Source organism: Cibotium barometz, chromosome 54 (genome assembly GCF_041138505.1).
Source record: "Cibotium barometz isolate CiBa-2024 chromosome 54, ASM4113850v1, whole genome shotgun sequence".
In the NCBI taxonomy this organism is placed as follows: Eukaryota; Viridiplantae; Streptophyta; class Polypodiopsida; order Cyatheales; family Cibotiaceae; genus Cibotium; species Cibotium barometz.
The window spans coordinates 38,130,047-38,142,370 of record NC_141099.1 but is presented as its reverse complement, the minus strand read 5'-3'; positions in this window follow the sequence as shown (position 1 = coordinate 38,142,370).

The window sequence follows — 12,324 nt, the reverse complement described above, 5'->3', positions numbered from 1 at the left end:
AAACCAAAACCAGGAAAATTTCCCTTACCCAAAAAATGGGGACGATTCCACCTTTTTGATTTTCTTAATAACGAATTTTCTAACAGGGTCGAGGCTAAACTATCCTTCACCTGATTAAACCAGATAGAAGGAAAAACTATTACAGACTTAACTTGAAGAAATCAATGCTTTTTTCCTAACCAAAATCAGGCACAGCCGTTGATCTAATCATTTGAGAAGTCTTCAGGTTTTTATTTAACTTCTCGAGTTCTAAGCGTATTCCTATTATTCAATTTCATTATTAAAACTCCACTGATTCCAGCCTAATCCCATCCGATCCATGGGTTAGCCACCACCCAACCACTGGAATCGGTAGAACCAGAAAATTACTCACCCACCCATAATTGAATGCCTTTCTTAACTTTTGCTTTCGAATTTAAGTTTAATTAATTTAATTATACTTGTACATGTAATGGAAAGATCTTAGATTATGTTGTAAGACATGGCCTATATGATCTCTTTTGGTGTTATGCCTTTGACTGGAATCAATCTTCTTATGTTGCAATTAAAACTTATAATCTCAACAAGGAGATGACTTATGTACATCACTATAGCCATGTTCTTTTCACACCAAAGCCTATAAAGCCATAAAATTTGATGGAGATCATTTATTTATCTAATGAAATATTGCTACTAGAATTGCACGAGGTCCTAGTTCCCCAAGTAGTTTTGTGGTAGTGGCTAACCATGAAAGACTCATGTGTTTACATCGTGGCATAAATATGAAAATTTTAAGGTTTCATTAGCTATTAAGGCTTAAAAATTATGGAGTGAGATGAGAAAGTCTAGAAATTATTGTTATTGTGAAAGTGTGATAAATGATAAGGGAATTATAAGTACAAGACACAAACATGAAATTTGTGATGCAAGCATAGATGAGATGAGATATGTAAGACACTTTTGGAATATTATTAATGAAAGCTTAGACGCACTCGAAGTAACATGCTATAAAAGTATATTTTATAATGGAGAGAACAAATATCACAAGATAGTGTAGGCCATATTGGAAGGCACACATTACTTGTTTATTCTCTATGCAATATAATGGAGAGAAAATGCTCTTCTTTGGTGGAGAGTATTATAAGCAATTTGTAGTTGTAGCTTGGGGGGTTCACTTAAAAATATATAAGTTTACTATGTGCAATCAATAGGAGGGGTTTTTTAAACCAGGATTTTGAATGGGGGAGTGCACTACTAAGAAACCCTATGTATCACGTGAGTTCAAGGGATATTAAAAAAACCCCTTACCTATGAATTTTTCATGAATAAAATGCCCCCTTTATTTATGGAATTATGGGTTTTTTTAAAAATCAAATAGGAAAACCCCTTCTCTAAATGTATTTTTGTAAATTTATCTTTGCATTTTGAATTAAAAAAACCCCTTCATTTCAACTCACGTGCTATATTTATGTATTTTTAGGTGAAACCCTTGAGAATTTTGAGAATAATTTACAAAAATATACTAACATAAGGGGGTTTTAAATTGCATTTTGAAAAAAAATCTATAAGTTTACAAAGAAAAAGGGGTCATTTTACTGAGTCAAAATTCACAAAAACGAGAAATTTTTTAATACCCTTTAAATGCAGGTTATATGTACGCCTTCCTAAAAGTACATCCCCTTAGGTTTGGAGATAGTGGTGATGAACACTTGTTTAAATATGCCATCACAGGAATGAATGTTTTGGAAAAGAATCATCTTGCATTTGATTGGAGAGGTGATGAATATTTTCTTAAAGATGCCATCACAAGAATGAGTGTTTTGGAAAAGAATCGTCTTGCATTTGATTGGAGATGGTGGTGATGAACACTTGCTTATAGATACCATCACAAGAATGGGTGTTTTGGAAAAGAATCACCTTGAATTTGATTAGGACAACACTCGAGGGGGGGTCACTCATAAATATGTAAGCGTAACATGTGGGTTCAACAGAATGGGTTTTTTAAATCCCTTTTTTACACATTTTTTACATATAGAAGGGGTTATTTACACATTGAATAGAAAAAGGGTGTGTTTTATTTATGAAAAATTTATAGATAAGAGTTTTTTTAATTAGGCCTTGAACGCACGTGATATAAAGATTTTACATATAGTGATTCCCCTGAGGGACAACATTAGACCAATTTCTTTATTGTTACATAAGTTCTATTCTCTATCTTTATGGTTAGATCAAAAAGTAATTGAGTAGGAGGTAAAGGATTTGCAACAACAAAGTAGATTATTTAGATATAGATTAGTAGGAAATGTGCCACCTTGGTTGGAATACCATGGTATTGTTGAAGTGCAAAAAAATATTCAGAAAAATTATAGACTAGAAGGTGTGGTGGTGAGAGAACTAAACCATAGTGGAGAAGAAGCGAAATTAGCATTCTTCAAATGTGATGAAAGAAATGACAAAACATGGAAGGCTCAAATGAAGAAAGATCTTGGAGGCATTGGAGTTGTTGTGTAACAAGGGTGGACAATTATAAAATGACAGAGTTCTTCACCATGGCCAAGTGAAATGGCTTTCTATAGCATGGTAATCTTAATATTTACTTTGTTTCTAGGTATGAATCCTTATCACAAATATTTTTTTATTTATAAGGTCTTTTTATATGGCTTTCTATAGCATGGTAATCTTAATATTTACTTTGTTTCTAGGTATGAATCCTTATCACAAATATTTTTTATTTGAACATATCAACCTGGCATCTCTCCAAGTAAAGCTAATATCTATACTTATTCTTTGATAATAGTTTAATCTCTTTAACATTATGCATCCTTAACTGCCTTCGTGTTTTTTAACTTTTTCTTGATTTGAAGTGCTTGTGCATAATAGTCTTTATACACAAGAGTAGACTCTCTCATACATCAACTCTTATGCATAAGCTCTTGTGTATTATGCATAAGATCTAAGAAAAAAGTGCTTATGCATATAAGATCTTATGCGTAAATTCTTAAACTATATGAACATCAAGTCTCTTGGTATTTGTAAGGTCTATTTTTTGCACTCATCAAGTTAGCCTCTCTTAAAGTCAGTCTCTCTCTCTCTCTCTCTCTCTCTCTCTCTCAGTCTCTCTCTCTCTCTCTCTCTCTCTCTATATATATATATATATATACCCCTTTTTGATCTACATAGCCCATAGACTCTCACCCTATTCAATTCTCAGAATAATACAATCTTAATAGTTCAGTCTCTCTCTCTTTCTCTCTATATATATATATATACCCCTTATTGATCTACATAGCCCATAGACTCTCACCCTATTCAATTCTCAGAATAATACAATCTTAATAGTTCATTCTCTAGTCACACCGATCCTATACCACCCCTCTATCCAAGTCCAAACTATTACTCTTTTGGGATGGTTGATCTAGCCAATGGCTCTTCATTAGTCTCCCAAAATTTGTAGTTATTCTCTCCCCTCAAGTCCCAGAAGAATCGGACATACAGTTCCCTAATTGGACAATATCTAATCTTGTATAATCCCTCAATTCATAGTGTCTTGTTCCACAATCATCACAGAATCACATCTATCCCAAATAGATTCCCTACTCAATAACCTAGAGAAATTTACCATTTGTGCTCCTTAAGTTACTATGATCTTGTGCATAGACCTCTCTATAAAACTTTTTCTATCCTAACTAATTCTATTAAGTTTGAGTCTGATTCTATCATATTCAAACTTGATACAAATAAACTAAAATCACCTATTCACAGAGGATTTCCTTCAAGCGATTTGAATATATCAAGGATGATGAAAAACAGGTAGAGGGAGAGGAGACACACACACAGGAGAAAACCCTAATGTATTAGTCAAACCCTAACCATAGAGGGAAGCGATGTCCCATCTCACATAATGCATAAATCCATAAGCTACAACACACTACTTGTGTTGTGTCCACATAGAGCTAACCCTAGCTACTTTCCACACACTATGACCAGCTAGACGTGGTCATTTATGTCTCACACATGTTACTACCTAACATGCTAGCACATATTGCAATTGGCACAAGTTGACATCGAGCTTGAATCTCAACAGCCCTCTCAAGCTCATGATGTATTGCTAGATGAAGATGTAGATGAGCTTGGGCTATCAAAGCTCTCAACACTCCCCCTCAAGCTCATCCCATGTACTCCTAAAATAGTACGGAAGTACTCAAACTTCTCCCTGCTAAGTGGCTTTGTAAAGATGTCGGCCACCTGCTCTTCAATCTTCACACATACTGCAAATCCACTATACCATCCAACACTTTCTCTCTAACAAAATGATAGTGGACCTCTATATGTTTGGTCCGCGCATGAAAAACTGGATTCTTGGCGAACTCTATGTTGTTCATGTTGTCACAATGAATGACAACCTTGCCATCAATAGGCTCACCCAAATTAGCCAAGAGACTCTTTAACCATACTCCTTCACCACATGTAGCTATGGCTGCTCCCCTGTATTCAGCCTCTGTACTAGATAAAGCAAGAGTAGGTTGCTTCTTACTGCTCCAACTCACCACTGCACTTCCAAATGTAAAGGCATAACCACTAGTACACGTCTTGTCATATGAGCTACCTGCCCAATCTGCATCTGTGTAGCCATGTACATCAAAGCCTTTACCATGCTCATAAAGAAGCCCATAATGTGCAGTGGTCTTTACATAGCGCATAATGAGTCTCACTACATCCAAATGAGGTTTTCTGGGGCTTTGCATAAATTGTCTTACTAGCCCCACAGCATAACTGAGATCAGATCGTGTGATAGTCATGTAAATAAGACTGCCAACCATCTTTCTATACATAGATGGATCATCCAACTCTTCACCAAAATCAGCCCGTAGCTTCACATTTTGCTCCAAAGGTGTACTCATTGGCTTACACCCTATCATCCCATATTTTGCCAACATATCCAATGCGTATTGGCATTGCACTAACCATGTCCCTGCATGGTCTTTGATCACTTCAATCCCAAGAAAGTATCTCAATTCACCCAGGTCTTTCATATCAAACTGCCCACTTAATGCCTTCTTAACATGCATAACATCTGTAGCATGATCTCATGTGACAATCAAGTCATCCACATAGATGACAAGCAAGATAATCCCATGATCTGTTTTCTTTACACAGAGTGAAGAATCTACTGAAGAAACCTGAAATCCAAGGGAGATAAGATATCGACTTATCTTATCACTCCAAGCACGAGGTGCTTGCTTCAAACCATATAATGCTTTCTTTAACCTGCATACATGATTGATTGACCTTGGGTGTACATATCCTTCTGGCTGTGTCATATAAACTTCCTCTTGTAAATCACCATTTAGAAATGCATTTTTCACATCCATTTGATGCATTTCCCAACCATTTGCTGCAGCCATAACAACAATGACTGCTCTCACTGCTCCCATCTTTGCAATTGGACTAAATGTTTCATCATAGTCCAAGCCTTGGGTTTGTGCATAACCTTTAGCTACCAACCGTGATTTATGGTGCCCAATGGAACCATCTGATTTGCATTTTACCTTATAAACCCATTTGCAACCAATGAAATTTTTGCTTTGTGGTAAGGCAAGCAAATCCCAAGTCTCATTATGGACCAATGTGTCCATCTCAACATCCATTGCCTTCTCCCATACATGATACCCAATAGCTTATGTATAGTATGTAGGTTCCACATGCTTCACCAAAGAGGTTATATATGCGTAATGCATATAGCAAAGTCACGATATGTTAACTTGTCAACTGGATACCTGACCCTTTGGGATCTCGGCAATGCATGCAGATCACTCTGAACACCTGCCACTCTAGCATATGGAGGCACATATCTATCCTGCCTTGCACTTGGTGTGCGTAAAACTGGTATGCCAAGTTTCTCATCCAAACTTTTTGCTGAACTTGATGACTCATAACCTGTAATACCAATTCCTTCAACCTTCTTTTTCCCTTTATCCACAACACTACTCTCAGTGCTCATACTCTCATGTCTCAAGCATCCTGACCATGGACGACGTATAGTGCTACTCTCAGACTCTGCTGGCCTAGACATAGAAATAGAACTTGTTTGACATGGCAAGTTCACATGCACATCAGCATCAATGGAATCAATGATACCCTCATCCTTTGCCTTGTACCAACTAGCAAGTTCATCAAACACCACATCTCGTGAGATAACCACTTGTCTAGTATGTGGATTGTAACATTTATATGCCTTGCGATCCTATGCATACCCAACAAAAATACACTTTTCTACCTTAGGATCCAACTTCTTCTTTCTCTCATCTAGCACATGCACATAAGCTATGCTACCAAACACTTTGAGGTGTCCAATGTCTGGCCTAAAACTTGTAAGACGCATCTTTGGCATACTTCCATGTATGGTAGTTGTGGGTGTCTTATTAAGTACATACACCACTGTGGCACACGATTCTGCCCAATAATAGTCTGGCATGCTCTTTTAATTGAGCATTGCCCTAGCCACATCACCAATGACTCTATTTTTCCTCTCAGCAACACCATTTTGCTGAGGTGTGTACCTGCAAGTTAGCTGCCTTCTTATGCCATTCTTTCTCAAGAAATTCTCAAAAGCATGTGAGGTGTATTCACCACCTCCATCTGTCCTCAAACATTTTATCCAAGAGCCATATTGCTTCTCTGCAAAAGCTTTGAAGTCCATAAACTTTCCCAACACTTCATTCTTCTTTTTGAGAAAGTAAATCCAAGTCATTCTATTGAAATCATCAATGAATGTCACATAATACAAGCTTCCTTTAATGGATGGGTTTTGTGCAGGACCTTATACATCACTATGAACAATCTCAAGTGGCCTGCTACTCATGTTTCCTTCTTAGGAAATGGCAACTTTGCTTGCTTTCTAAACTGGCAAGCATCACAGACATGCATATTCCCATCATACTTGAATCTAGGCAGTCCACAAACAATGCCTCTTGCCTGCATGTTCTTTAACCTTTGTATGTTCACATGTCCAATCCTTTTATGCCACATGTCAATGTCTTGTACCACATTTTGGCTTTTAGAGAACTTGGCCGATTTCAACTCAGGAATCCTAGCATCCAACTTAAATAACTTGCCTTCTTTCTTGCCTTTGGCAATGACTCTACATCCATTTTTGAAATCCTCAATGAAGAAACCATGCTCATTGTTGAAAAAAACCTGTAAATCTTGTTCAACCATATTTGACCAACTGAGGCCAAACTTTTTGTAATAGAAGGCACATACAAGAAATCAGCCATAGACTTTGTTTCACCATTGTGCATCACCAATGGTACACTTCCAACATGAGTGATAGCATGCTGGGAATCATCACTTGCATCCACATAGCCTTTCACATCCATTGGCTTCATATGTTCAAACCATTTGCCATGACAAGTCATATGGTTTGATGCTCCTCCAGAGTCCATATACCAAGTGTCATCACACTGTCACCATTTGTCATCATAGATCCCATGACATGTTTCATGGCAAACAAGTGATTTGCACTGCCATCATGATTGCTTAATGCAAAATTTCCACCATTTGCATAATTTCCACCATGTTGTGCAAAATGTCCACCATGTTGTGCTCTACCCCCTCTCAAATAATTTTGTTTACGGTGACAATCACATGCCATATGACCAAACTTCCCACAGTAATGGCATTCCACATTTTTGTATAGATCCTTGTTGGCCTTGCCAACATCCTCTTCCACCACGAGGATTACCTCTACCTCTCTGAGGTGTATATCCACGACCACCTCTAGCACCATATGAAGGCTGAAAATTCTGTTGTGGTGACCTATCCTACCATTTACAACCATTACCACGACCTCATGATGCTTCCTCTAAATCCCCTTTGTGAATAGAAAGCCTGATTCCTGCTATTATCATCATGGCTAGTAGATGCATCATGAAAAGAGTCATTGAGTTTGATTTCCTCAACAAGCAATAGTGAAACCAACTCATCAAAATCTGGTAAACCTGTACTTTGAACAGAGATAGATGTATCAAAAGACTTGTACTCCTTGCCAAGACCATGCAAGACAATGTCTACCAAATCATCATCAGGCATAGGGGCATTGATAGTTGCCAATGCATCTGCATACTTCTTTATCTCTTGTACATAATCATGAATACTCCCTCCTTTCCGCTTCACATTATGAATCTGTTGTCTCAACTGAGACTTACGAGCATTAGTATCTGTATAAAACAGCTTTACCAAAGTATCCCATGCATCCTTGGGATTCGCAGCATCATGTATATGTATAAGTATAGCATCCGAGATACATATAGACAAGTAATGCAAAACTCTGTATGCTCTCTCTGACCATTTCTTATGAGCTACAACTTGTTGTTATGTGGGTTGTCGGGGTAGATTTGGCTCTGGCTCTGCACTTGTTGTAACAAGATTCCAAAATCCTTTTCCTTTTAGAAAGCTTTTAATCTTGAACTTCCATGCCTGGAAGTTCTTTCTATCCAACTTCTCACCCACAATCTATACTCGGTTGTTTGACATATTTGATCTGATACCATGATGAAAAACAGGTAGAGGGAGAGGAGACACACACACAGGAGCAAACCCTAATGTATTAGTCAAACCCTAACCATAGAGGGAGGCCATGTCCCATCTCACACAATGCATAAATCCATAAGCTACAACACACTACTTGTGTTGTGTCCACACACAGCTAACCCTAGCTACTCTCCACACACTATGACCACTTCGATGCAATCATTTATGTCTCACACATGTTACTACCTAACATGCCAGCACATAATGCAACTGGCAACACAAGCTGACATCAAGCTTGAATCTTAACAAAGGATCCATTTCACGATTAACAGTTCAATCTCTAAATCCCAATTAAATCCACATTTGATTAGGTCAAACACCTGTAGAATCTAGTACTCATTCCTCATGATCAAATAAATAGAAGCTCAACATTTTGAGTTTATAATAAATTACCATTTGCTCAAACAATGATCCTTAGCTACAACATGCTTTAGATACCCAAATGACACTTTGTTGTTGACAGACTTAGAAACAAATTTTCTTTGATCAAACCCCCTCATGAACAAGATGAAAGCTCTACCACAAGTGACACACATCTAATTCTAAAGAATTCTATGAAAGCATAAAGATAGAGGCATCCAATGGTGAATTCCCAGCAAGAAGTCACAAACTCTTACGTAAGACAAATCTCTACCACCATGGAACCTGAGGAGAAAGCTAAGTTCCAATAGCTATAGTGTCAAAGGTCTTGAGTCAAGCCCAATCATAGTTGGCCCCTTACCTGTTTAGTCCTATAGTTGCTCTGCCCTTTGATCCAAAGGTCCAAGATGATCAAATCTTTCATCATCTTCTCACACTTCCTCTGAGTCACCTGTTCTTCCGATTGAACCATGTATCTGGCTCCTTGGTCATTCCATTCACTCCTTCCTCTTCTAGTTTCTCTCACATCCTCTGTCATAGAAATCTTCTGTTTAATTCCCCTCTGTTCCATATTGATGATCCTTCCCCCAATTTTCCAATCTTGCTCTTCTTCATCAATTTTACTTATCTCCCCCCTATAGAGATGCATGCTCACCCCCAATTAGGAATAAACTAAAAAATTGTAACCACTCTCAACTAATAGTTCTTTTGGGATCTCCCTTGATTGATGACACCTCTCCCTAATGCCAAGTGTACCAGCACCCTATGCATGGATATTGGATGCACATGATAATGCATGATCTCTATGTGTATGATCAACTAATAGTTCTTTTGGGATCTCCCTTGATTGATGACACCTCTCCCTAATGCCAAGTGTACTAGCACCCTATGCATGGATATTGGATGCACATGACAATGCATCATCTCTATGTGTATGATCAACTATAGGACATCTCTGGCTCCATCCCACATACATTTACACATCCCCCAACATCCATTGCATCATGATCATCCTGTGATCATCTAAACACATCCTCTCTTAGACTCATACCCTCAATAGACCTCTGCTGCCAACAAGTGGATAGGATTACCATGTGGGTACTAGATGCATATGATGAGGTATCATTACCATGTGCATAATCAATGATAGCTCATTCTCATCACTCTCCACATACATCCATTCATCTTCCAACAAACCTCATATCACAAAGATTTAGGGAATACTTATAGCTATTTCTCCTCAAATTCACACCTACCATAGAATTTTTCTAGGGCCCTGATCCCTCAGGCAAGCATCACAAAAATGCTTCTCTCAATGACATAGGTTGCATACACCAAATTCTAATCATTGAATCACACTAGGGACATATTCATTACTTGGGGGATACTACCTCAAACACTTTATTGGGGATTTGGAGGCTGAGATGGTGTTTGATGGGCCGATAGCTAAAAATAGTGGTACGTGCTCTTTCACCTAGATGATCTCTTTTTGTATGATTAAACATTTGCCATACTTAAGCCCCATATTTCCTCATTCAGAGGAGAGATCTATTCCAACCTTCTTTAGTCACTTTCCCTTTCTAGTGTAAGGTCCCCAACCTAAGAAGGGGAATCTTAGATAGTAAAGGGGGTTTTAAATGGCATTTTGAAAAAAATATATACATTTATAAAGAAAATGGGGTCATTTTATTAAGTTAAAATTCACAAAAATGGGTATTGTTTTAATACCCATTGAATGAACATTATATGTAGGTCTTCCTAAAAGTACACCCCCTAAGAGGGTTGGAGATGGTGGTGATGAACACTCACTTAAATATGCCATCAAAGAAATGAGTGTTTTGGAAAAGAATCATCTTGCATTTGATTGGATATTGTTAGGGCTTTCTTATGTAATTCTTAGACCTTAGTCAAAGGGCTTGGGGGTTAGTTATGTGTGAATGTACCCTTTGGGATCTGAACCAAGTAGTTATTACCCTAACAGTTGTATCTAGGGATTAGAGGGATGGAGCGTTGATTCTGATCGCTAATGAATGAAGGAGAAGTTCTGCTATGTCTTTGCTCAGTGTTTTATTATGTCTTTCCTGATGTTTGTGCAATCATTATGCTATCACGATGAATCAGAGTCTACGCTCTAATGTGCTCTGAATGGTGTTGAGTGATGTATTATTTATTAATGCCTTGTACAGAACCTTTTAGAGGGCCATGAACACATTGGCAATCCTGCGGGTTTGAAAACCCTGAGTTCTGGGAGGATATGACATATTTAGAGGACCGCTAGCCTTGGTGGATGTCTGAAGATAATTCGGGGAATTCAAGACGATATTATACAAGGTCAAGGCCCAGAGATGCTAATGCTACTTTAACAAGTAAAAATGATGATGAAGAAGGTGATGATTATGATTCAGATTATGAAGTTCCTCCGGGAACAAGTGGAGCATTGGAAACCATTCTGGAAGAAGATGTAGAGGAGGAAACATTGGATCAAGAAGCAGAGGATATTGATGATGAGGAAGAAGTACATGATCAGTTTGTGGATGTTGTTCAAGGAGAAGGGATTCCGATAGGTTCGATACAATCTGAATCGGATTTGGGCATTCCAATTTTAAATAGTGATTCAAATGTTAATGCAGAAGCAGGGAGTGTTGGGGATGCTCCAAATCCACAAGTATTCTCAAGCACTTTTAGGACAGGGGGAACCTTGTTGAATAGAGTTATTAGGGGAAGTAGTAGGAGAAGGTTGCAGTTTCAACCATTACACCAGTCTTAGCAAGGAGGCCGGTTAGAGGGGCAGTAATGAATCCTCAAAATCCACGAGCACAGAACCCAAAGGTGAGATCAGCAAAATTTAGGGGAAAACCCAAGGAGGACCCTGACTGCCATGTAGCCCAATTCCAAACAAGGTGGGAGGCTAGTGGCTATGACACACTTTATGGGGGAGAGGTGAAGAAGAGGCAGTTTGCTGCTACCTTAGAAGGCTCAGCAATGGATTGGGGTGGTTGCAAGATGAGGGTACTCACTTTCGTTCACTCTCTCCAAAATTGGGACATCCATCCATCTCGGGCGGAGTACCTCGATCGTGATAGTCCCGCCAATCAAAAGACGACACGTGGTTCCCGAGCCTAAATCGACATATCTCGATCGAGATGCCAACTAATGCCACGCTAGCAGGTCCGGCTTTCCAGGCGTCATCCATGTCACCAATACATGTCACCGCCACCACAATATCTCGATCGAGATATCTATGCCACTCGGATCCACATCAGGGCCACGCTGTATCCCCGTAGGCATATTTGACTAGCACATCTCCATCGTCCACGTATCTCGAACGAGAAATATACATCCAATCGCGACCATTCATTGTTCGAGGTAATCGGATACAATCTCCACCGTCCC